This window comes from Scyliorhinus torazame, chromosome 13, assembly GCF_047496885.1.
Source record: "Scyliorhinus torazame isolate Kashiwa2021f chromosome 13, sScyTor2.1, whole genome shotgun sequence".
In the NCBI taxonomy this organism is placed as follows: Eukaryota; Metazoa; Chordata; class Chondrichthyes; order Carcharhiniformes; family Scyliorhinidae; genus Scyliorhinus; species Scyliorhinus torazame.
The window spans coordinates 109393383-109418194 of record NC_092719.1 but is presented as its reverse complement, the minus strand read 5'-3'; the positions used below and the strand labels follow the sequence as shown (position 1 = coordinate 109418194).

The window sequence follows — 24812 nt, the reverse complement described above, 5'->3', positions numbered from 1 at the left end:
ACGGCAACAGGGAATGGATCGCGTGGCAGTCCCACTGGGTCGGTAGTGGCAACCAGCACCGGCGGTCCAAGATGGACACACCAACTCGCGCCATCGCCAGACGTTGATGCGAGCAACAATTCTCTCTCCAAGGCGACATGCTTCGACGTTTCTCTGCGGAGTCGCCCTTCCGGCACAGCAGGTGGCCGGAACCAGCGTATACGGTCTTGGCCAACTTCCACATCTGGCACAGTCATCGCCTTGCATGATATTAGTGATGGTGCTACTTCAATGGCAACGACCCATCGGCTACAAGATGCCGTCCACCACAAACATAAAAAGAAAACAGACTCCACCTTGTTCCTGGCATGCAGGGCGGATGGATTGGTGCGTAGGCGCAATCAGCGGGCTCTGTGCCGCCTTCCACGCTCGCAACTGAACCGTACGCACACGCCGGATCCTCCACTGGTTCCCAAGGATGACTTCGTGGAGATGCCACGGATCATGCCCCTTCCATCGCCACCAGAACCAAACCACAGCCAGGGCACCACTAACAAAGATGTTGAATGTCATATTTGCAAGAATGAAAAAGACCAAGCACTGCAGAAAGTACAACAAATGGAAAAGTAGAGACTTCGGCAACAGCATCACCTCCAACAGTCCAAGGTGAACCAGTGTGACCACAAATCTCCACAGCTGAACCGGCTTGAGGACCAGCCCATTCTTGAGGCGGTCACCCACTAGACTGGACTTATAACACTGTTAATACGTTCAAAAAGTCAAACACTTCTGTATTATAACCTGTTGCTGTTTATTGTTCCAGATATCGTCTGACCGGACCAATGTTCAAGTTTTTTTTTTCTCTCGCATCCAAGTTTTGTTATGGTACAACCTTGTTAGTGTGACGCACCAGACATCGCCCCATGTAAATAGTTACGTCATAAACACACGCTGTACACAACACAAACGCACACTCTTAGATGCACTCACGACACAATTGTATTTATAACCACGTAGGCACTTGTCTTTGTAAAAAAGGGGGATGTCATGATATTCAAACACACACATCATGATAGACACACCAACAGACAAATCAGAACACACAACACCACAACCAATGACAGAAAGATATAAAAGCACAGACACAACCCCTGGTGGTCAGTAAGAACGGCAGAGGAGAACCAGGACACAGCTATAGCCGGGGACACTCAGGGAGACAGCACGTGCAGAGTATCCAGAACGAATTGTATTATAAGAGTTAAAATAAAATAGAGTTGTACCACATACAACTGTGTTGGCTCATCTGTGCACCAGAGCACCCAACACCACATGTCTGAGAGTGCGTTAGTGTGTGCAAGTGCGCTGTTAGTGTCTGTGAATGTGTTAGTGTCTGAGAGTGCGTTAGTGTGTGCAAGTGCGGTGTTAATGTGTGTGAATGTGTTAGTGTCTGAGAGTGCGTTAGTGTGTGCAAGTGCGGTGTTAATGTGTGTGAGTGAGGTGTTAATGTGTGTGAGTGCGGTGTTAGTGTCTGAGAGTGCATTAGTGTGTGCAAGTGTGCTGTTAGTGTCTGCGAGTGCGGTGTTAATGTGTTTGTGTGCGGTGTTCGTGTCTGAGAGTGCGTTAGTGTGTGCAAGTGTGGTGTTAATGTGTGTTTGTGCGGTGTTAGTGTGTGTGAATGTGTTAGTGTCTGAGAGTGCGTTAGTGTGTGCGAGTGCGGTGTTAATGTGTGTGAGTGCGGTGTTAATGTGGATGAGTGCGGTGTTAGTGTCTGAGAGTGCGTCAGTGTCTGAGAGTGCGTTAGTGTGTGTGAGTGCACTGTTAGTGTGTGCGAGTGCAGTGTTAGTGTCTGAGAGTGCGTTAGTGTGTGCTAGTGCACTGTTAGTGTGTGTGAGTGCCATGTTAATGTGTGTGAGTGCGGTGTTAGTGTCTGTGAATGTGTTAGTGTCTGAGAGTGCGTTAGTGGGTGCAAGTGCGCTGTTACTGTGTGCGAGTGCGGTGTCAATGTGTGTGAGTGCGGTGTTAGTGTTTGAGAGTTCGTTAGTGTCTGAGAGTGCACTGTTAGTGTGTGCGAGTGCGGTGTTAATGTGTGTGAGTGCGGTGTTAGTGTCTGTGAATGTGTTTGTGTCTGAGAGTGCATTAGTGTGTGCAAGTGCGCTGTTAGAGTGTGCGAGTGCGGTGTTGATGTGTGTGAATGTGTTAGTGTCTGAGAGTGCGTTAGTGTGTGCAAGTGCGCTGTTAGTGTGTGTGAGTGCGGTGATAATGTGTGTGAGTGCGGTTTTAGTGTCTGAGAGTGCGTTAGTGTGTGCAAGAGCGCTGTTACTGTCTGTGAGTGCACTGTTAGTGTGTGCGAGTGCGGTGTTAGAGTCAGTGAATGTGTTAGTGTCTGAGAGTGCGTTAATGTGTGCGAGTGCGGTGTTAATGAGTGTGAGTGCGGTGTTAGTGTCTGTGAATGTGTTAGTGTCTGAGAGAGCGTTAGTGTCTGAGAGTGCGTTATTGTGTGCAAGTGCGGTGTTAGTGTGTGCGAGTGCGATGTTAATGTGTGTGAATGTGTTAGTGTCTGAGAGTGCGTTAGTGTGTGCGAGTGTGCTGTTAGTGTGTGCGAGTGCGGTGTTAATGTGTGTGAGTGCGGTGTTAGTGTCTGTGAATATGTTAGTGTCTGAGAGTGCATTAGTGTGTGCAAGTGCGCTGTTAGTGTGTGCGGTGCGAGTGCGGTGTGAATATCTTAGTGTCTGAGAGTGTGTTAGTGTCTGAGAGTGCGTTAGTGTGTGCGAGTGTGCTGTTAGTGTGTGCAAGTGCGCTGTTAGTGTGTGCGAGTGCGGTGTTAATGTGTGTGAATGTGTTAGTGTCTGAGAGTGCGTTAGTGTGTGCAAGTGCGCTGTTAGTGTGTGTGAGTGCGGTGTTAATGTGTGTGAGTGCGGTGTTAGCGTCTGAGAGTGCGATAGTGTGTGCAAGTGCGCTGTTAGTGTGTGCGAGTGCGGTGTTAATGTGTGTGTGTGCGGTGTTCGTGTCTGAGAGTGCGTCAGTGTGTGCAAGTGCGGTGTTGATGTGTGTTTGTGCGGTGTTAGTGTGTGTGAATGTGTTAGTGTCTGAGAGTGCGTTAGTGTGTGTGAGTGCGGTATTCGTGTCTGAGAGTGCGTTAGTGTCTGAGAGTGCGTTAGTGTGTGCAAGTGCAGTGTTAATGTGTGTGAGTGAGGTGTTAATGTGTGTGAGTACGTTGTTAGTGTCTGAGAGTGCATTAGTGTGTGCAAGTGCGCTGTTAGTGTGTGCGAGTGCCCTGTTAATGTGTGTGAATGTGTTAGTGTCTGAGAGTGCGTTAGTGTATGCAAGTGTGCTGTTAGTGTGTGTGAGTGAGGTGTTAATGTGTGTGAGTGCGGTGTTAGTGTCGGAGAGTGCGTTAGTGTGTGCGAGTGCAGTGTTAATGGGTGTTCGTGTCTGAGAGTGCGTTAGTGTCTGAGAGTGCATTAGTGTGTGCATGTGCGGTGTTAATGTGTGTTTGTGCGGTGTTAGTGTGTGTGAATGTGTTAGTGTCTGAGAGTGCGTTAGTGTGTGCGAGTGCGTTATTCGTGTCTGAGAGTGCGTTAGTGTCTGAGAGTGCGTTAGTGTGTGCGAGTGCGGTATTCGTGTCTGAGAGTGCGTTAGTGTCTGAGAGTGCGCTGTTAGTGTGTGTGAGTGCGGTGTTAGTGTCTGTGAATGTGTTAGTAACTGAGAGTGCGTTAGTGTCTGAGAGTGCGTTAGTGTGTGCAAGTGCGGTGTTAATGTGTGTGAGTGCGGTGTTAGTGTCTGAGAGTGCGTTAGTGTGTGCGAGTGCGCTGTTAGTGTATGTGAGTGCGGTGTTACTGTCTGTGAATGTGTTAGTATCTGAGAGTGCGTTAGTGTCTGAGAGTGCGTTAGTGTGTGCAAGTGCGGTGTTAATGTGTGTGAGTGCGGTGTTAGTGTCTGAGAGTGCGTTAGTGTGTGTGAGTGCACTGTTAGTATGTGTGAGTGCGGTGTTAGTGTCTGTGAATGTGTTAGTGTCTGAGAGTTTGTGCGAGTGCGGTGTTAATGTGTGTGAGTGCGGTGTTAGTGTCTGAGAGTGCGTTAGTGTCTGAGAGTGCATTAGTGTGTGCGAGTGTGCTGTTAGTGTGTGCGATTGCGGTGTTAGTGTTTGTTAATGTGTTTGTGTCTGAGAGTGCATTAGTGTGTGCAAGTTCGCTGTTACTGTGTGTGAGTGCACTGTTAGTGTGTGCGAGTGCGGTGTTAATGTGTGCGAGTGCGGTGTTAGTGCCTGAGAGTGCGTTAGTGTGTGCAAGAGCGCTGTTACTGTGTGTGAGTGCACTGTTAGTGTGTGCAAGTGCGGTGTTAGTGTCTGTGAATGTGTTAGTGTCTGAGAGTGCGTTAGTGTGTGCAAGTGCGCTGTTAGTGTGTGCGGTGTTAGTATGTGTGAGTGTGTTATTGATTGAGAGTGCGTTAGTGTGTGCGAGTGTGCTGTTAGTGTGTGCGAGTGCGGTGTTAATGTGTGTGAGTGCGTTGTTAGTGTCTGTGAATATGTTAATGTCTGAGAGTGCGTTAGTGTGTGTGAGTGCACTGTTAGTGTGTGTGAGTGCGGTGTTAGTTTCTGTGAATGTGTTAGTGTCTGAGAGTGCGTTAGTGTGTGCGAGTGTTAATGTGTGAGAAGATGTTCGTGTCTGAGAGTGCGTTAGTGTGTGCAAGTGCGCTGTTAGTGTGTGTGAGTGCGGTGTTAATGTGTGTGAGTGCGGTGTTAGTGTCTGAGAGTGCATTAGTGTGTGCAAGTGCGCTGTTAGTGTGTGCGAGTGCGGTGTTAGTGTCTGAGAGTGCGTGAATGTGTGCAAGTGCGCTGTTAGTGTGTGCGAGTGCGGTGTTAATGTGTGTAAATGTGTTAGTGTCTGAGAGTGCGTTAGTGTGTGCAAGTGCGCTGTTAGTGTGTGTGAGTGAGGTGTTAATGTGTGTGAGTGCGGTGTTAGTGTCTGAGAGTGCGTTAGTGTGTGCAAGTGCGCTGTTAATGTGTGCGAGTGCGGTGTTAATGTGTGTGTGTGCGGTGTTCGTGTCTGAGAGTGCGTTAGTGTGTGCGAGTGCGGTATTCGTGTCTGAGAGTGCGTTAGTGTCTGAGAGTGCGTTAGTGTGTGCGAGTGCGGTGTTAATGTGTGTGAGTGCGTTGTTAGTGTCTGTGAATATGTTAATGTCTGAGAGTGCGTTAGTGTGTGTGAGTGCACTGTTAGTGTGTCCGAGGGCGGTGTTAGTGTCTGAGAGTGCGTTAGTGTGTGCGAGTGCACTGTTAGTGTGTGTGAGTGCGGTGTTAGTTTCTGTGAATGTGTTAGTGTCTGAGAGTGCGTTAGTGTGTGCGAGTGTTAATGTGTGAGAAGATGTTCGTGTCTGAGAGTGCGTTAGTGTGTGCAAGTGCGCTGTTAGTGTGTGTGAGTGCGGTGTTAATGTGTGTGAGTGCGGTGTTAGTGTCTGAGAGTGCATTAGTGTGTGCAAGTGCGCTGTTAGTGTGTGCGAGTGCGGTGTTAGTGTCTGAGAGTGCGTGAATGTGTGCAAGTGCGCTGTTAGTGTGTGCGAGTGCGGTGTTAATGTGTGTAAATGTGTTAGTGTCTGAGAGTGCGTTAGTGTGTGCAAGTGCGCTGTTAGTGTGTGTGAGTGAGGTGTTAATGTGTGTGAGTGCGGTGTTAGTGTCTGAGAGTGCGTTAGTGTGTGCAAGTGCGCTGTTAATGTGTGCGAGTGCGGTGTTAATGTGTGTGTGTGCGGTGTTCGTGTCTGAGAGTGCGTTAGTGTGTGCGAGTGCGGTATTCGTGTCTGAGAGTGCGTTAGTGTCTGAGAGTGCGTTAGTGTGTGCAAGTGCGCTGTTAGTGTGTGCGGTGTTAGTATGTGTGAGTGTGTTAGTGTCTGAGAGTGCGTTAGTGTGTGCGAGTGCCATGTTAATGTGTGTGAGTGCGGTGTTAGTGTCTGTGAATGTGTTAGTGTCTGAGAGTGCATTAGTGTGTGCAAGCGCGCTGTTAGTGTGTGCGGGTGCTATGTTAATGTGTGTGAGTGCGGTGTTAGTGTCTGTGAATGTGTTAGTGTCTGAGAGTTTGTTAGTGTGTGCAAGTGCGCTGTTAGTGTGTGCGAGTGCCATGTTAATGTGTGTGAGTGCGGTGTTAGTGTCTGAGAGTGCGTTAGTGTGTGCGAGTGCGCTGTTAGTATGTGCGAGTGCCATGTTAATGTGTGTGAGTGCGGTGTTAGTGTCTGTGAATGTGTTAGTGTCTGAGAGTGCGTTAGTGTCTGTGAGTGCGTTAGTGTGTGTGAGTGCACTGTTAGTGTGTGCGAGTGTAGTGTTAATATGTGTGAGTGTGGTGTTAGTGTCTGTGAATGTGTTAGTGTCTGAGAGTGCATTAGTGTGTGCAAGTGCGTTGTTAGTGTGTGCGAGTGCGGTGTTAATCTGTGTGAATGTGTTTGAGTCTGAGAGTGCGTTAGTGTGTGTGACTGCACTGTTAGTGTGTGTGAGTGCGGTGTTAGTGTCTGAGAGTGCGTTAGTGTGTGCGAGTGCGCTGTTAGTGTGTGCGAGTGCCATGTTAATGTGTGTGAGTGCGGTGTTAGTGTCTGAGAGTGCGTTAGTGTCTGAGAGTGCATTAGTGTGTGCGAGTGTGCTGTTAGTGTGTGCGAGTGCGGTGTTAGTGTGTGTGAATGTGTCTGTGTCTGAGAGTGCGTTAGTGTGTGCAAGTGCGCTGTTAGTGTGTGTGAGTGCACTATTAGTGTGTGCGAGTGCGGTGTTAGTGCCTGTGAATGTGTTAGTGTCTGAGAGTGTGTTCGTGTCTGAGAGTGTGTTAGTGTCTGAGAGTACGTTAGTGTGTGCATGTGCGCTGTTGGTATGTGCGAGTACGGTGTTAATGTGTGTGAGTGCGGTGTTAGTGTATGTGAATGTGTTAGTATGTGTGAGTGCATTTGTGTGTGCAAGTGCGCTGTTAGTGTGTGCGAGTGCGGTGTTAATGTGTGTGAATGTGTTAGTGTCTGAGAGTGCGTTAGTGTGTGCAAGTGCGCTGTTAGTGTGTGCAAGTGCGCTGTTAGTGTGTGCGAGTGCGATGTTAATGTGTGCGAGTGCGGTGTTAATGTGTGCGAGTGCGGTGTTAGTGTCTGAGAGTGCGTTAGTGTGTGCAAGAGCGCTGTTAGTGTGTGTGAGTGCACAGTTAGTGTGTGCGAGTGCGGTGTTAGTGTCTGTGAATGTGTTAGTGTCTGAGAGTGTGTTCGTGTCTGAAAGTGCGTCAGTATGTGCAAGTCCGCTGTTAGTGTGTGCGAGTGTGGTGTTAATGTGTGTGAGTGCGATGTTAGTGGCTGTGAATGTGTTTGTGTCTGAGAGTGCATTAGTGTTTGCAAGTGCGCTGTTAGTGTGTGCGAGTGCGGTGTTAATGTGTGTGAATGTGTTAGTGTCTGAGAGTGCGTTAGTGTGTGCAAGTGCGTTGTTAGTGTGTGCGAGTGCAATGTTAATGTGTGTGAATGTGTTAGTGTCTGAGAGTGCATTAGTGTGTGTGAGTGCACTGTTAGTGTGTGTGAGTGCGGTGTTAGTTTCTGTGAATGTGTTAGTGTGTGCGAGTGCGGTGTTAATGTGTGTGAGTGCGTTGTTAGTGTCTGTGAATGTGTTAGTGTCTGAGAGTGCGTTAGTGTGTGCAAGTGCGCTGTTAGTGTGTGCGAGTGCGGTGTTAGTATGTGCGAGTGCGATGTTAATTTGTGTGAATGTGTTAGTGTCTGAGAGTGTGTTAGTGTCTGAGAGTGAGTTAGTGTGTACAAGTGCGCTGTTTGTGTGTACGAGTGCGATGTTAATGTGTGTGAATGTGTTAGTGTCTGAGAGTGCGTTAGTGTGTGCAAGTGCGCGGTTAGTGCGTGCGAGTGCGGTGTTAATGTGTGTGAATGTGTTCGTGTCTGAGAGTGCATTAGTGTGTGCAAGTGCGCTGTTAGTGTGTGCGAGTGCAGTGTTAATGTGTGTGAATGTGTTAGTGTCTGAGAGTGCGTTAGTGTGTGCAGGTGCGCTGTTAGTGTGTGTAAGTGAGGTGTTAATGTGTGTGATTGCGGTGTTAGTGTCTGAGAATGCGTTAGTGTGTGCAAGTGCGCTGTTAGTGTGTGCGAGTGCGGTGTTAATGTGTGTGTGCGCGGTGTTCGTGTCTGAGAGTGCGTTAGTGTCTGAGAGTGCATTAGTGTGTGCGAGTGCGGTATTCGTGTCTGAGTGTGCGTTAGTGTCTGAGAGTGCGTTAGTGTGTGCAAGTGCGCTGTTAGTGTCTGTGAGTGCGGTGTTAGTGTCTGTGAATGTGTTAGTGTCTGAGAGTGCGTACTGTGTGCAAGTGTGGTGTTAATGATTGTGAGTGCGGTGTTAGTGTCTGTGAATGTGTTAGTGTCTGAGAGTGCGTTAGTGTCTGAGAGTGCGTTAGTGCGTGCAAGTGGGGTGTTAGTGTGTGCGAGTGCAGTGTATGTGTGTGCGAGTGCGGTGTTAATGTGTGTGTGTGCGGTGTTCGTGTCTGAGAGTGCGTTAGTGTCTGAGAGTGCATTAGTGTGTGCGAGTGCGGTATTCGTGTCTGAGTGTGCGTTAGTGTGTGCAAGTGCGCTGTTAGTGTCTGTGAGTGCGGTGTTAGTGTCTGTGAATGTGTTAGTGTCTGAGAGTGCGTTACTGTGTGCAAGTGTGGTGTTAATGATTGTGAGTGCGGTGTTAGTGTCTGTGAATGTGTTAGTGTCTGAGAGTGCGTTAGTGTCTGAGAGTGCGTTAGTGCGTGCAAGTGGGGTGTTAGTGTGTGCGAGTGCAGTGTATGTGTGTGCGAGTGCGGTGTTAATGTGTGTGAATGTGTTAGTGTCTGAGAGTGCGTTAGTGTGTGCAAGTGAGCTGTTAGTGTGTGCGATGTTAATGTGTGTGAGTGCGGTGTTAGTATCTGAGAGTGCGTTAGTGTCTGAGAGTGTGTTAGTGTGTGCAAGTGCGCTGTTAGTGTGTGTGAGTGCGATGTTAATGTGTGTGAATGTGTTAGTGTCTGAGAGTGCGTTAGTGTCTGAGAGTGCGTTAGTGTGTACAAGTGCGCTGTTAGTGTGTGCGAGTGCGGTGTTAATGTGTGTGAGTGCGGCGTTAGTGTCTGTGACTGCGTTAGTGTCTGAGAGTGCATTTGTGTGTGCAAGTGCGGTGTTAATGTGTGTGAGTGTGTTAGTGTCTGAGAGTGCGTTAGTGTGTGCGAGTGTGCTGTTAGTGTGTGCGAGAGCGGTGTTAATGTTTGTGAGTGCGGTGTTAGTGTCTGAGAGTGCGTTAGTGTCTGAGAGTGCGGTGTTATTGTCTGAGAGTGCGTTAGTGTCTGAGAGTGCACTGTTAGTGTGTGCGAGTGCGGTGCTAGTGTGTGTGAGTGTGGTGTTAGTGTATGTGACTGTGTTAGTGTCTGAGAGAGCATTTGTGTGTGCAAGTGCGCTGTTAGTGTGTGCGGTGTTAGTATGTGTGAGTGTGTTAGTGTCTGAGAGTGCGTTAGTGTGTGCGAGTGCCATGTTAATGTGTGTGAGTGCGGTGTTAGTGTCTGTGAATGTGTTAGTGTCTGAGAGTGCGTTAGTGTGTGCGAGTGCGCTGTTAGTATGTGCGAGTGCCATGTTAATGTGTGTGAGTGCGGTGTTAGTGTCTGTGAATGTGTTAGTGTCTGAGAGTGCGTTAGTGTCTGAGAGTGCGTTAGTGTGTGCGAGTACGGTGTTAATGTGGGTGAATGTGTTCGTGTCTGAGAGTGCGTTAGTGTGTGCAAGTGCGCTGTTAGTGTGTGCGAGTGCGGCGTTAATGTGTGTGTGTGCGGTGTTAGTGTGTGTAAATGTGTTAGTGTCTGAGAGTGCGTTAGTGTGTGCGAGTGCGCTGTTAGTGTGTGTGAGTGCGGTGTTAATGTGTGTGAGTGCGGTGTTAGTGTCTGAGAGTGCATTAGTGTGTGCAAGTGCGCTGTTAGTGTGTGCGAGTGCGGTGTTAGTGTCTGAGAGTGCGTTAGTGTGTGCAAGTGTGCTGTTAGTGTGTGCGAGTGCGGTGGTAATGTGTGTGTGTGCGGTGTTCGTGTCTGAGAGTGTGTTAGTGTCTGAGAGGGCGTTAATGTGTGCAAGTGCGGTGTTAATGTGTGCGAGTGCGGTATTCGTGTCTGAGAGTGCGTTAGTGTCTGAGAGTGCGTTAGTGTGTGCGACTGCGGTATTCGTTTCTGAGAGTGCGTTAGTGTCTGAGAGTGCGTTAGTGTGTGCGAGTGCGGTGTTAATGTGTGTGAGTGCGGTGTTAGTGTCTGTGAATGTGTTAGTGTCTGAGAATGCGTTAGTGTGTGCAAGTGCGGTGTTAATGTGTGTGAGTGAGGTGTTAATGTGTGTGAGTGCGGTGTTAGCGTCTGAGAGTGCGTTAGTGTGTGCAAGTGCGCTGTTAGTGTGTGCGAGTACGGTGTTAATGTGTGTGAATGTGTTAGTGTCTGAGAATGCGTTAGTGTGTGCAAGTGCGCTGTTAGTGTGTGCGAGTGCGGTGTTAATGTGTGTGTGTGCGGTGTTAGTGTGTGTAAATGTGTTAGTGTGTGCGAGTGCAGTGTTAATGTGTGTGAGTGCGGTGTTAGTGTCTGTGAATGTGTTAGTGTCTGAGAGTGCATTAGTGTGTGCAAGTGCGCTGTTAGTGTGTGCGAGTGCGGTGTTAATGTGTGTGAATGTGTTAGTGTCTGAGAGTGCGTTAGTGTGTGTGAGTGCACTGTTAGTGTGTGCGAATGCGGTGTTTGTGCCTGAGAGTGCGTTAGTGTGTGCGAGTGCGCTGTTAGTGTGTGCGAGTGCCATGTTAATGTTTGTGAGTCCGGTGTTAGTGTCTGAGAGTGCGTTAGTGTCTGAGAGTGCATTAGTGTGTGCAAGTGTGCTGTTAGTGTGTGCGAGTGCGGTGTTAGTATGTGTGAATGTGTTTGTGTCTGAGAGTGCGTTAGTGTGTGCAAGTGCACTGTTAGTGTGTGTGAGTGCACTGTTAGTGTCTGTGAATGTGTTAGTGTCTGAGAGTGTGTTCGTGTCTGAGATTGCGTTAGTGTGTGCAAGTGCGCTGTTAGTGTGTGCGAGTGCGGTGTTAATGTGTGTGAGTGCGTTGTTAGTGTCTGTGAATGTGTTAGTATCTGAGAGAGCATTAGTGTGTGCAAGTGCGCTGTTAGTGTGTGCGAGTGCGGTGTTAATGTGTGTGAATGTGTTAGTGTCTGAGAGTGCGTTAGTGTGTGCAAGTTCGCTGTTAGTGTGTGCGAGTGCGATGTTAATGTGTGCGAGTGCGGTGTTACTGTGTGCGAGTGCGGTGTTAGTGTCTGAGAGTGCGTTAGTGTATGCAAGAGCGCTGTTAGTGTGCGTGAGTGCACTGTTAGCGTGTGCGAGTGCGGTGTTAGTGTCTGTGAATGTGTTAGTGTCTGAGAGTGTGTTCGTGTCTGAGAGTGCGTTAGTGTGTGCAAGTGCGCTGTTAGTGTGTGCGAGTGTGGTGTTAATGTGTGTGAGTGCGATGTTAGTGTCTGTGAATGTGTTAGTGTCTGAGAGTGCATTAGTGTTTGCAAGTGCGCTGTTAGTGTGTGCGAGTGCGATGTTAATGTGTGTGAATGTGTTAGTGTCTGAGAGTGCATTAGTGTGTGTGAGTGCACTGTTTGTGTTTGAGAGTGCGGTGTTAGTGTCTGTGAATGTGTTAGTGTCTGAGAGTGCGTTAGTGTGTGCGAGTGCGGTGTTAATGTGTGTGTGCGGTGTTAGTGTCTGTGAATGTGTTAGTGTCTGAAAGTGCGTTAGTGTCTGAGAGTGTGTTAGTGTGTGCAAGTGCGGTGTTAGTGTGTGCGAGTGTGATGTTAATGTGTGTGAATGTGTTCGTGTCTGAGAGTGTGTTAGTGTCTGAGAGTGAGTTAGTGTGTACAATTGCGCTGTTAGTGTGTACGAGTGCGATGTTAGTGTGTGTGAATGTGTTAGTGTCTGAGAGTGCGTTAGTGTCTGAGAGTGCGTTAGTGTGTTCAAGTGCGCTGTTAGTGTTTGCAAGTGCGGTGTTAATGTGTGTGAATGTGTTAGTGTCTGAGAGTGCGTTAGTGTGTGCAAGTGAGCTGTTAGTGTGTGCGAGTGCGATGTTAATGTGTGTGAGTGCGGTGTTAGTGTCTGAGACTGCGTTAGTGTTTCAGAGTGCGTTAGTGTGTGCAAGTGCGCTGTTAGTGTGTGCGAGTGCGGTGTTAATGTGTGTGAGTGCGGCGTTAATGTCTGTGACTGTGTTAGTGTCTGAGAGTGCATTAGTGTGTACAAGTGCGCTGTTAGTGTGTGTGGTGCGAGTGCGGTGTTAATGTGTGTGAATGTGTTAGTGTCTGAGATTGCGTTAGTGTCTGAGAGTGCGTTAGTGTGTGCAAGTGCGCTGTTAGTGTGTGTGATTGTGCTGTTAGTGTGTGTGAGTGCGGTGTTAGTGTCTGTGAGTGCGTTAGTGTCTGAGAGTGCGTTAGTTTGTGCAAGTGCACTGTTAGTGTCTGTGAGTGTAGTGTTAGTGTCTGTGAATGTGTTAGTGTCTGAGAGTGCGTTAGTGTGTGTGAGTGCACTGTTAGTGTGTGCGAGTGCGGTGTTAATGTGTGTGAATGTGTTAGTGTCTGAGAGTGCGTTAGTGTGTGTGAGTGCACTGTTAGTGTGTGCGAGTGCGGTGTTAAAGTGTGTGAGTGCGGTGTTAGTGTCTGTGAGTGTGTTAGTGTCTGAGAGTGCGTTAGTGTGTGCAAGTGCGGTGTTAATGTGTGTGAGTGTGTTGGTGTTTGCGACTGCATTTGTGCATGCGAGTGCGCTGTTCGTATGTGTGAGTGTGTTTGTATTGAAAGGAAGTTTATGTGAGGATTAGTTGCCCGCTTAGAGAATACATTAATCTTCCAGTGGCGGCTATGAAGGAGTAAGTTGCACATTTGGTGGCTCCCGCTCACGTCGAGCTTTTGGACCTTTTCCCCCGATTTTCTACCGGACTTGAATTGTAAAACTGATGACAGAGGCAATTGTGTATTGAATTCCCACATCGGTGCATGGAGAAGGATTAGAAGTGCTGGTAAAGGCAGGAACAGAAAGACAGAGAAGGTTTGGGCTGAAGCTGCAGCAGGAGACAGCATGGCGGAGGACCGGACCTCTGGTTTGTTGACCCAGCGGTCAACGGAGCAGCTGATGCAAGTTATTCAGGAAGGCTTTGCTAAGCAGAAACGGGACTGCTTGGACCCAATAAAATAGTCAACTGAGCGGCTGGAGCTTAGATTGGACGCCCAGGATCGGGCGATCCAGAAGGTGGAGAAGGCGCTGGCTGAGCAGGAGGAACATCAGACTGCGGTGGAGCTGGAGGTGGGGATGCTGAGGGACCAGCAGAAGAATCTCCTGGAGAAGGTGGAGGACCTGGAGAATAGGTCCCGCCGGCAGAACTTGAGAATCATTGGACTCCCGGAGGGGTCCGAAGGAGCGGACGCTGGTGCATACATCGCAGACACGTTTGAGAAGCTGCTGGGGGATTCTCCCGGCCCTTGGAGATAGACAGGGCTCACAGAGCATTCGTGAGGAAGCCGCGAATTGGAGACCTCCTGAGGGCAATGGTGGTGAGATTCCACAGGTTCTCAAATAAGGAGCGTATTCTACAGTGGGTCAAGCAGACACGGAGCTGTAAGTGGGACAACAGTATCCTGCGGGTTTACCAAGACCTGAGTGTGGAGGTGGCCAGGAGAAGAGCAGGCTTCAACCAGATTAGGCTGATCCTTTTTAAGAAAAAGGTGAAGTTCAGACTGTTGTATCCGGCCCGTCTCTGGGTCACGTACGAGGAACAGCACTTCTATTTCGAGTCGCCTGAGGACATGTTGGACTTCGCGAAAAGGAAAGGACTGGTGGTGGACTGAGAACTTTTGAACTTTGCTGCAACGTTCTTGTTTTTTTTTCTGTTCTTTTTTTAAAATTAGTTTCGCGTTTTCGTTTTGTGGAAGCGGTTTGTAATGCCTTCTGTATTGATTTGGGACCAGTGGCAGAGCTGAGTGAGTTAAGGTTTTCATTTGCACTGTTGGGGGATGGAGGTGTGCTTGTTTAGATCTTGGTGTTTTTCTGTCAGGCAATTGTGTGGGGATTGTTTGATGTTGGAGTATGTTTGTCTGAGCGGGGGCGAGGGTGAGGGGGGAACAATAGGTGGGAGACAATCCGGCACCAGGGATGGGGGCCACCAAGCTAGCTGGGCGGGCTAGCTCATGGAAGCGCAGTGGGGAGTGTGCATATAAGAACATAAGAACTAGGAGCAGGAGTAGGCCATCTGGCCCCTCGAGCCTGCTCCACCATTCAATGAGATCATGGCTGATCTTTTGTGGACTCAGCTCCACTTTCCGGCCCGAACACCATACCCCTTAATCCCTTTATTCTTCAAAAAACTATCTATCTTTATCTTAAAAACATTTCATGAAGGAGCTTCTACTGCTTCACTGGGCAAGGAATTCCATAGATTCACAACCCTTTGGGTGAAGAAGTTCCTCCTAAACTCAGTCCTAAATCTACTTCCCCTTATTTTGAGGCTATGCCCCCTAGTTCTGCTTTCACCCGCCAGTGGAAACAACCTGCCCGCATCTATCCTATCTATTCCCTTCATAATCTTATACGTTTCTATAAGATCCCCCCCTCATCCTTCTAAATTCCAACGAGTACAGTCCCAGTCTACTAAACCTCTCCTCGTAATCCAACCCCTTCAGCTTTGGGATTAACCTAGTGAATCTCCTCTGCACACCCTCCAGTGCCAGTACGTCCTTTCTCAAGTAAGGAGACCAAAACTGAACACTAACACCTTATACAATTGCAGCAGAACCTCCCTAGTCTTAAACTCCATCCCTCTAGCAATGAAGGACAAAATTCCATTTGCATTCTTAATCACCTGTTGCACCTGAAAACCAACTTTTTGCGACTCATGCACGAGCACACCCAGGTCTCTCTGCACAGCAGCATGTTTTAATATTTTATCATTTAAATAATAATCCCTTTTGCTGTTATTCCTACTAAAATGGATAACCTCACATTTGTCAACATTGTATTCCATCTGCCAGACCCTAGACCATTCACTTAGCCTATCCAAATCCCTCTGCAGACTTCCAGTATCCTCTGCACTTTTTGCTGTACCACTCATCTTAGTGTCGTCTGCAAACTTGGACACATTGCCCTTGGTCCCCAACTCCAAATCATCTCCAAATCATCTATGTAAATTGTGAACAGTTGTGGGCCCAACACTGATCCCTGAGGGACACCACTAGCTACTGATTGCCAACCAGAGAAACACCCATTAATCCCCACTCTTTGCTTTCTATTAATTAACCAATCCTCTATCCATGCTACTACTTTCCCCTTAATGCCATGCATCTTTATCTTATGCAACAACCTTTTGTGTGGCACCTTGTCAAAGGCTTTCTGGAAATCCAGATATACCAGATCCATTGACTCCCCGTTATCTACCGCACTGTTAATGTCCTCAAAAAATTCCACTAAATTAGTTAGGCACGACCTGCCCTTTATGAACCCATGCTGCGTCTGTCCAATGGGACAATTTCCATCCAGATGCCTCGCTATTTCTTCCTTGATGATAGATTCCAGCATCTTCCCTACTACCGAAGTTAAGCTCACTGGCCTATAATTACCCGCTTTCTGCCTACCTCCTTTTTTAAACAGTGGTGTCACGTTTGCTAATTTCCAATCCGCCGGGACCACCCCAGAGTCTCGTGAATTTTGGTAAATTATCACTAGTGCATTTGCAATTTCCCTAGCCATCTCTTTTAGCACTCTGGGATGCATTCCATCAGGTCCAGGAGACTTGTCCACCTTTAGCCCCATTAGCTTGCCCATCACTACCTCCTTGGTGATAACAATCCTCTCAAGGTCCTCACCTGTCATAGCCTCATTTCCATCAGTCACTGGCATGTTATTTGTGTCTTCCACTGTGAAGACCGACCCAAAAAACCTGTTCAGTTCCTCAGCCATTTCCTCATCTCCCATTATTAAATCTCCCTTCTCATCCTCTAAAGGACCAATATTTACCTTAGCCACTCTTTTTTGTTTTATGGATTTGTAGAAACTTTTACTATCTGTTTTTATATTCTGAGCAAGTTTACTCTCATAATCTATCTTACTCTTCTTTATAGCTTTTTTAGTAGCTTTCTGTTGCCCCCTAAAGATTTCCCAGTCCTCTAGTCTCCCACTGATCTTTGCTACTTTGTATGTTTTTTCCTTCAATTTGATACGCTCCCTTATTTCCTTAGATATCCACGGTCGATTTTCCCTCTTTTTACCGTCCTTCGGTTTATTAAAGGGCTTGGGTTACAGAGTGTTGTTACTAGGTGGGGAGGGGGGTAAATGTTCTGCTGATGAGGGATGGACTTGGGTTATGGGACAGAGAGGAGGTTGGGGGCGGAGGCTGCCTGGGAGCGGACCGGTGGAGGCGCGGAGCATGGGCTGGAGGCGGGCCCAAAAAAGGGATGGCTGATCGGCGGAGGGGGGGGCAAGGAGTCCCCCAACTAGGCTGATCATCTGGAATGTTCGCGGGTTAAATGGGCCGGTCAAGAGGGCATGTGTGTTCGCGCACCTTAGGGGACTGAAGGCAAATGTGGTAATGTTGCAGGAGACGCACCTTAGAGTAACTGACCAGATTAGATTGAGGAAAGGCTGGGTCAGTCAGGTCTTTCACTCGGGACCAGACTCAAAGACTAGAGGGGTCGCGATCCCGATCAATAAGCGGGTAGTGTTTGAGGCGGGTAGAATAGTTTCGGGTGTGGGAGGTCGGACATTACGGTCAGTGGGAAACTGGAGGGGGTGCAGTTGGTATTAGTAAATGTGTATGCGTCAAATTGGGACGATGTGGAGTTTATAAAGAGGATGCTGGGGAAGATACCGGACCTGGATTCGCACAGGTTGGTCATGGGAGGGGACTTCAACACAGTTATTGACCCTGGCTTGGACCAAGCTCAAAAACGGGCAGTGTGCCAGCAATGGCAAAGGAACTAAAAGGGTTCATTGAGCAGATGGGGGGGGGGCGGTGGATCCATGGAGATTTGGGCAGCCGAGGGGAAGGAGTTCTCCTTCTACTCATACGTGCATAAAGTGTATTCCCGGATTGATTTCTTGATTTTGAGCAGGGCTTTACTGGCAGGGGTGGTGGACACTGGGTACTCGGCGATCACAATCTCAGACCATGCTCCGCACTGGGTTGACCTGCAGGTTAGTAAAGACAGTAACCAGCGCCCGCAATGGAGGTTAGATGTGGGACTTTTGGCTGACGAAGGGGTATGCGAGCGGCTGAGGAAATGTATTCAGTGCTACCTGCAGGTAAATGATACGGGGGAAATTTCAGCAGCGGTGGTCTGGGAAGCACTGAAGGCGGTGGTTAGAGGGGAGCTGATCTCGATACGGGCCCACAGGGAGAAGGTGGACAGGGCAGAGATGGGCCGACTGGTTTTATAAAAAGATGCAGCTTAATCCGGGATAGTCAACACGGATTCGTGAAGGGTAAGTCTTGCCTCATAAATTTGATTGAATTCTTTGACGAAGTAACTAAGTGTGTATATGAAGGTAGAGCAGTTGATGTCGTATACATGGATTTTAGTAAGGCGTTTGATAAGGTTCCCCATGGTCGGCTCATGAAGAAATTAAGGAGATGTGGGATAGAGGGAAATTTGGCCAATTGGATAAGTAACTGGATATCACATAGAAGACAGAGGGAGGTGGTGGATGGAAAATGTTCAGACTGGAGACCAGTTACCAGCAGTGTACCACAGGGATCAGTGCTGGGTCCTCTGCTATTTGTGATTTTTATCAATGACTTGGAGGAGGGTGCTGAAGGGTGGGTCAGTAAATTTGCTGATGACACCAAGATTGATGGAGTAGTGTGATGTGTTGGGTGCTCTGCTACACAGACGAAGCAACACGGTTGCGAATGGTACAACTCAGTTTTATTACTAACATTTATTTACAGTGGTAAACTGGTTACTGAGGTTCGATCATAACCCTAGAATCTGTGGACCTATTCCTAGTACTATCTTGTAGTGGCACTCAGCACATGGTGGATATCTGAGTGGCTTGCTATGAGCTCTGTGCCCTGAGCTGTCTCCTGCTGGAGTGCCCAGGAAGTGTCGTGTTCCCTGTTTTGTACTGTGTATGCTCTTGCCTGTGATTGGCTGTGGTGTTGTGGGTGTGTTGATTCGTCCGTTGATCTGTCCATCAGTATGTATGTATGTTTGTGCTATGATATTTACCTGAATATCATGACATAGTGGATGAGGTGGAGGGCTGTTGTAGGCTGCAAAGAGACATTGATAGGATGCAGAGCTGGGCCGAAAAATGGCAGATGGAGTTTAACCCTGATAAGTGCGAGGAGATTAATTTTGGTAGAAAAAATTTGAATGCGGATTACAGGGTCAATGGCAGGGTTCTGAGGAATGTGGAGAAACAGAGAGATCTTGGGGTTCATGTCCACAGATCTCTGAAGGTTGCCACTCAAGTGGATAGAACCGTGAAGAAGGCTTATAGTGTGTCAGCGTTATTAACAGGGGGCTTGAGTTTAAGAGCTGCGGGGATATGCTGCAACTATACATGACCCTGGTGAGACCACATTTAGAATATTGTGTGCATTTACAAGGAACTTATGGGGTCAGAGGAGACGCAGACCGAGGAGCTGAAGCACAAGTAGGAGGAGGAGCTGGGAGGAGAGATAGAGGATGGTCTATGGCCGGGTGCATTGAGTAGAGTCAACGCGTCCGCAACATGTGCCAGGTTCATCGGGCTCACATGACAGTGGCCCGGATGAGCAGATTCTTTGGGGTGGAAGACATGTGTGCAAAATGTGCGGGAGGTCCAGCGAACCAGGTCCACATGTTTTGGACATGTCTGAAGCTATGGGGGTTTTGGCAGGGGTTTGCAGATGTCATGTCCACGGTGTGAAAAACAAGGGTGGCACTGAGTCCAGAGGTGGCGATTTTCGGGGTGTCGGAAGACCCGGGAATCCAGGACGAGAAAGAGGCAGACGTTCTGGCCTTTGCTTCCCTGGTAGCCCGGAGACGGATACTATTAGCATGGAGGGACTCAAAGCCCCCGAAGTCGGAGACCTGGCTATCGCACATGGCTGGCTTTCTCTGTTTGGAGAAAATCAAGTTCGCCTTGAGAGGGTCACTGTTAGGGTTCGCCTGGAGGTGGCAACCGTTCGTCGACATCTTTGCGGAAAATTAATCGTCAGCAGAAGGGAAGGAGGGGGGTTAATTTAGCTTAGGGTAGGGGGTTAATAAAGGTCGGACCTGTGAGGAAGGGAAACGGCTTTTGCTCTATGTTTATAGTTCCATGTACATTGTTTATTTTGTTGTTGTTACAATCCCAAAAATACCTCAATAAAATGTTTATTAAAAAAAAAGAGAATACATTAATATTAGTTGCTATTAAAGAAAAGGCGCTTGCTGAAGCATGCTGGGAATGCTTGACTATATTTTAACACTGCTTTTGAACGAAACGTAGAAGGTCAGGTAATGTAAACAAAATACTGCTTAGTATTTTGGACTCAGTCTTATTATGATAATACATTGTCCTCCGAAAGATAACAAATGTGTATGGGAATTGTTTTTAAACCAAGGGCAAAACATTCATATTTCCTCTTGCATATATTCCCAATGTTTTATCTCTTCAAAGTTGTTTATTTCACACTATAAATATAATGCTTTTCAACTGTATAATTCAGAGTACTGTGGAATGGCGATTTAGCCAGACCACGGCCCTCGCCGCAAATATTTGTGACAAAAGATTTCCTGAATCGAAGCACGAAGAATTTGGCTTTATTATAATTTCCACGACAGTTAGTGAGTGCGAGTGTGTTAGCGTGTGGGTGTGTTTGTGTGTTAATGTGTCTCAGTGCATTAGTGCATGTGTGTTAGTGTTTGTGAGTGTGTTAGTGTGTGTGAGTGTGTTAATGTGTGTGAGTGTGTTAGTGCATGTGTGTTAGTGTGGTGTTAGTGTTTGTGAGTGTGTCAGTGTGTGTGAGTGTGTTAATGTGTGTGTGTCTTAGTGCGTGTGTGTTAGTGCGGTGTTAGTGTTTGTGAGTGTGTTAGCGTGTGTGAGTGTGATAATGTGTGTGAGTGTGTTAGTGTGTCAGTGTTAGTATGCGTGAGTGCGGTGTTAGTGTTTGTGAGTGTGTTAGTGTGTGAGTGTGTTTATGTGTGTGAGTGCATTAATGGTCGGGATTCTACGCAGATTCTACGTCGGGGCGGGAAAAAACGGCGCAAACCCCGGCGGGAACCACTCCAGCGTCGAGCCGCCCCAAAGGTGCGGAATCCTCCACACCTTCGGGGGCTAGGACGGTGACGGAGTGGTTTGCGCCGCGCAAGTCGGCGCGAAGGGGCTAGGCGCCACTCCAACCGGCGCCAAAGGGCCTCCGCCGGCCGCCGCGAGTTGCCGCATGCGCGGGAGCGTCAGCGTCTGCTAGCGTCATCCCCGCGCATGCGCAGGGAGGTTCATCTCCGCGTCAGCCATCGCGGATCGGTACAAGGCTGACGCGGAGGAATAGAGTGCCCCCATGGCACAGGCCCACCCTCTGATCGGTGGGCCCCGATCGCGGGCCAGGCCACCGCGGGGACACCCCCCCCGGGCCAGATCGCCCCGCGCCACCCCCCATCCCCCCCTCCCCCCCCCCCCCCTCCCCCCCCCCCCGAGGACCCCAGAGGCCGCCCACAGAGCTGGGTCCCACCGGTAGGGACCAACCTTGATTTACGCCAGTGGGATCCTCGTTAAACGGGCGGGACTTCGGCCCATCGCAGCCTGGAGAATTCGGGCGGCCCCGGGGCCCATTGCGTCACACCAGTCCCCGCCATTCTCTGAGGCGGGCGGCGCGATTCACACCCAGGCGATTTTTTGGGGGGCCGGAGAATTCGGAGGACAGAGGGGGCGGGATTAACGCCGGCCCTGGCAATTCTCCGACCCGGTGGGGGGTCGGAGAATCCCGCCAATGTGTTTGAGTGCATTAGTGTGTGTGTCGGTGTGTGAGTACGGTGTTAGTGTTTGTGAGCGTGTTGGTCTGAATGTGTGAGTGTGTTAGTATGTGTCAGTGTGTGAGTGTGTTAGTGTCTGTGAGTGCAGTGTTAGTGTGTGTGAGTGTGTTAGCGGGTGTGTGAGTGTGTTAGTGTCTGAGTGTGTTAGTGTGTGTGAGTGTGGTGTTAGTGCGGGTGAGTGTGTAAGTGTGTGCAGTGTTAGTGTGGGTGAGTGCATTGTGTGTGGGCGCTGTGTAAGTGTGTGTGATTGTGTTAGTGTGTGAGAGTATGTTTGTGTGTGTGATTGTGTGAGTGTGTTAGTGTGTGTGACTGCGGTGTTAGTGTGTGTGAGTGCAATGTTATTGTGTGAGGGCATGTGAGTGTGTTCATGTGTGTAAGGGCATGCGAGTATGTTAATATGTGTAATGACATACGAGTGTGTTAATGCGTGTAAGGACATGTGAGTGTGTTAATGTGTGTGCAGCTGTGTGAGTGTGTTTGTGTGCATGAGTTTTGTTAGCATGTGCGAGTGAGTTAATATGTGTGGGTGCGTTAGTGTGCATGAGTGTGCTGGTAGTGTGCATTAGTGCATTGTTAATGTGTGTGAGTGCATTGTTAGTGTGTGGGTGAGTGCGTTGTTAGTGTGTGTGAGTACATTAGTGTGTGTGAGAGCATGTGAGTGGGTGATTGTGTGTGTTAGTGCGTGTGAGGGCATGCAAGTGCGTTAAAGTGTTTAAGGATATGTGTGTGTGTTAGTGTGTGAGGGCATGTGAGTGCATTACTGTGTGTGAGGGCATGTAAGTGTGTTATTGTGCATAACTGCATTGTTAGTTTGCGTGAGTGTGTTAATGTGTGTGAGGGCTTGTGAATGTGTCAATGTGCGTGAGTGCATTGTTAGCGTGTGTGTGTTGTTAGTGTGTGTGAGTGCGTTAGTGTGTGTGAGGGCATGTGAGTGAATTAGTGCATGTGAGGGCTTGTGAATTTGTTAGTGTGCATGAGCGCATTGTTAGCGTAAGTGCGTTAGTGTGATGGGTGCGTTAGTCTGCGTGAATGTGTTGTTAGTGTGTGTGAATGTCTTGTTATTGTGTGTGAGTGTGTTAGTGTGTGTGAAGGCATGTGACTGTGTTAATGTGTGTGAGGACATGTGAGTGCATTAGTGTGTGTGAGTGCCTTAGTATGTATGAGGGCTTGTTGGTGTGTTAGTGTGCGTGAGTTTGTGTTGAGAGTGTGTGTAAGTATGTTGGTGTACATGAGTGCACTGTTAGCTTGTGTGAGTGTGTTAGTTTATTAGTGTGCATGAGTGTGAATGTGTTGTTGTTGGTGTGAGTCCATTAATAGGTGTGAGGGCATGTGAGTGTATGTTAGTGTGTGAGGGCAGGTGAGTGCATTAGTGTGTGTGAGTGAGTGTGAGTGCATTGTTAGTTTGTGTGAATGTGACTGAGTGTGTTGCTGATGTGTGTAAGTGTGTGCGAGTGCCTTGTGAGTGTGTGTGAGTGCGTTAGTGTGTGTAAGTGCATTAATGTGTGTGAGCGCATGTGAGCGAGCTACTGTGTATGTTAGTGTGTTTGAGGGCACTTGACTGTGTTAATGTGTGTAAGGGAATGTGAGTGTGTTAGTGTGTGTGAAAGCATGTGAGTTCATTAGCACATGTGTGTCTAAGTACCTTAGTATGTGTGAGGGCATATGGGTGTGTTAGTGTGAGTGTGTTAGTGTGTGAGAGTGCATTCCTAGGGTGTGTGAGTGCATTATTGTTTGTGCATTGTTTGTACATGTGAGTTTGTTAGTGTGTGTGAATGTGTTAGTGTGTGTGTGTGCATTAGTGAGTGTGACAGTGACTGATTGTGTTAGTGTGTGAGTGTGTGTGTCTGATTGTGTTAGTATGTGTGTGTCTGAGTGTGTTAGTGTATGTGAGTGTGTGTCTGAGTGTGCTAGTGTGTGTATGATTGTGTTAGTATGTGTGAGCGTGACTGAGTGTGTGAGTGTGCCTGAGTATATTAGTGTGTGTGTGATTGAGTGTGTTAGTGTGGGTGAGTGTAACTGAGTGTGTCAGTGTGTGAGTGGGTCTGATTGTGTTAGTGTGTGAGTGTGACTGAGTGTGTTAGTGTGTGTGCCTGAGTGTGTTAGTGTGACTGAGTGCACTAGTGTGTGAGGGTGTTAGGGTGTGTGACTGTGGCTGTGTGTGTTTGTGTGTGTGTGTGAATGTGCATGTGTTGTGTGTGTGTGAGTGGGTTGTGTGTGGATTAGGACATATGAGTATTTCCATGTGTGTGCCTGATTGTGTTCATGTCTGAGTGTGTCTGAACATATTAGCGCCTGTGTCTGATTGTGTTAGTGTATGAGTGTGACCGTGTGTTAGTGTGTGTTAGTGTGCAAGTGTGTCTGAGTATGTTAGTGTGTGTGAGAGTGACTGAGCGTGTTAGTATGTGTGAGTGCGTGTGTCTGAGCGTATGAGTGTGTGAGTGTGACTGAGTGTGTTATTGTTTGTGAGTGTGTGTGTCTTCGTGTATTGGTGTGTTTGAGTTTGTGTCTCTGAGTGTGTTAGTGTGTGAGGGTGTGTGTGTCTGAGTGTGGTAGTGTGTATGAGTGTGACTGAGTGTGCCTTAGCTGATACTCAATGCTGATTGGTGCTGATCATTCTGGAATGTTCTGCAGGGCAAAGAGGGTTTCATCTTATTTTGATCAGATTCTGGAGGGTCACAACCCTAACCTCTCTGACTAAAGATCCAAAGTAAAGACCTTTCTCTCTGCACAGTCAGATTGAACTGCAGGAAAATCCAGTCCAGCAGCAACTGAAGACAGGGTCAATTGCTTAAAAAATCTTTTAAAAATCCTGTGTGGGGACTCTGTTCTTATCTCAGTCATTCTGGTCATTCTGGTGGGGTTGGAAACAAATAGGAATTACGCAGGCCTGAGGCTGTTCTTTTGGAATGAAGGCCCAGGTTGGTATAAGTTAAAGTGACTTCCCCAGAGGGGAAGCCTGGGAGTTCTGACTAAATGCTGCCACCAGAAGATCCTCATTACCAAGCCAGCCCAGCGGTTTCAAACATTCAGCGCCCCAGCAGGAAAGCCAGCTGCCAAAATGACTTCAACATCGAAGCAAGGATACTCATATTCCATTTCACATTAATCCTCTTTACGCCATACCCCTCCCTCTGAGTGTGTCTGTCTTCTGTGTGTTTGTGTAGAGGGTAAGATGATAAAAAAGGGGTGGGGGGGAGTTGTAGATTAGCTGCCCGTTATTCTAGTATAATTATTGCATGTCTTGTTTCTATTACTGTTATAAATAAACAGTTGTGTTTTACTTACAAATCTGGTACCTGTAAGTCAATGGAGCAGTCAAGGGCCAAAATATATACAAAGTATTGGTTAATTCAAAAGTGTTGGGGCTCCGGGGCATGTTGTGTTGGAATCGACTGCAAAATAGTCCAGGGACTTAACAGTGTGGATAGCGAGGGTATGGCCGGAGAAGGTGTGGACAACTCCCCCTGGGGAAAACTCCCAGCTCTTAATTACAGGCTTCAGTCACCTGCTCTCAAGTCACTCTGAAGCAAGACCTGCTGTATTCTTATCGGAACCTACATTTCTAACATTCACCCTTTTAGCTCCTTGGGTCCCACCTCTTCAACTAGAATATCTGCTCCCACCCACATTGTGCCTGATGGTTATCAGAGAACATTGTTTTCCCGCCTGTTCTTGGGAGTGGCATGTTCCCTGTTTCTCTCTCCAGGATTCTCTCCCTCTCTCTGTCCAGCGTCCCTGAGTTAGTAAGTTTAAAAGAATAGCTGCCCTTTCCTTTGAAGTTCAGATGTGACAGCTGGTACTTGGGTTTCAATAGGACGTCACCCATGATGCCAGTCCCATGGCAACCAGGTCATAGCTCTAGTGCCGGGCAAAAATAGGAGG

At 48.2% G+C, this 24812-nt stretch overlaps 1 protein-coding gene across 5 annotated transcripts in view; it reads left to right on the top strand.

Annotated features, from left to right (window-relative positions):
• Positions 1-24812, top strand: part of LOC140388230 (cadherin-related family member 4-like) — a 330338-nt gene that overhangs the window by 16922 nt on the left and 288604 nt on the right. The window lies entirely within an intron of this gene.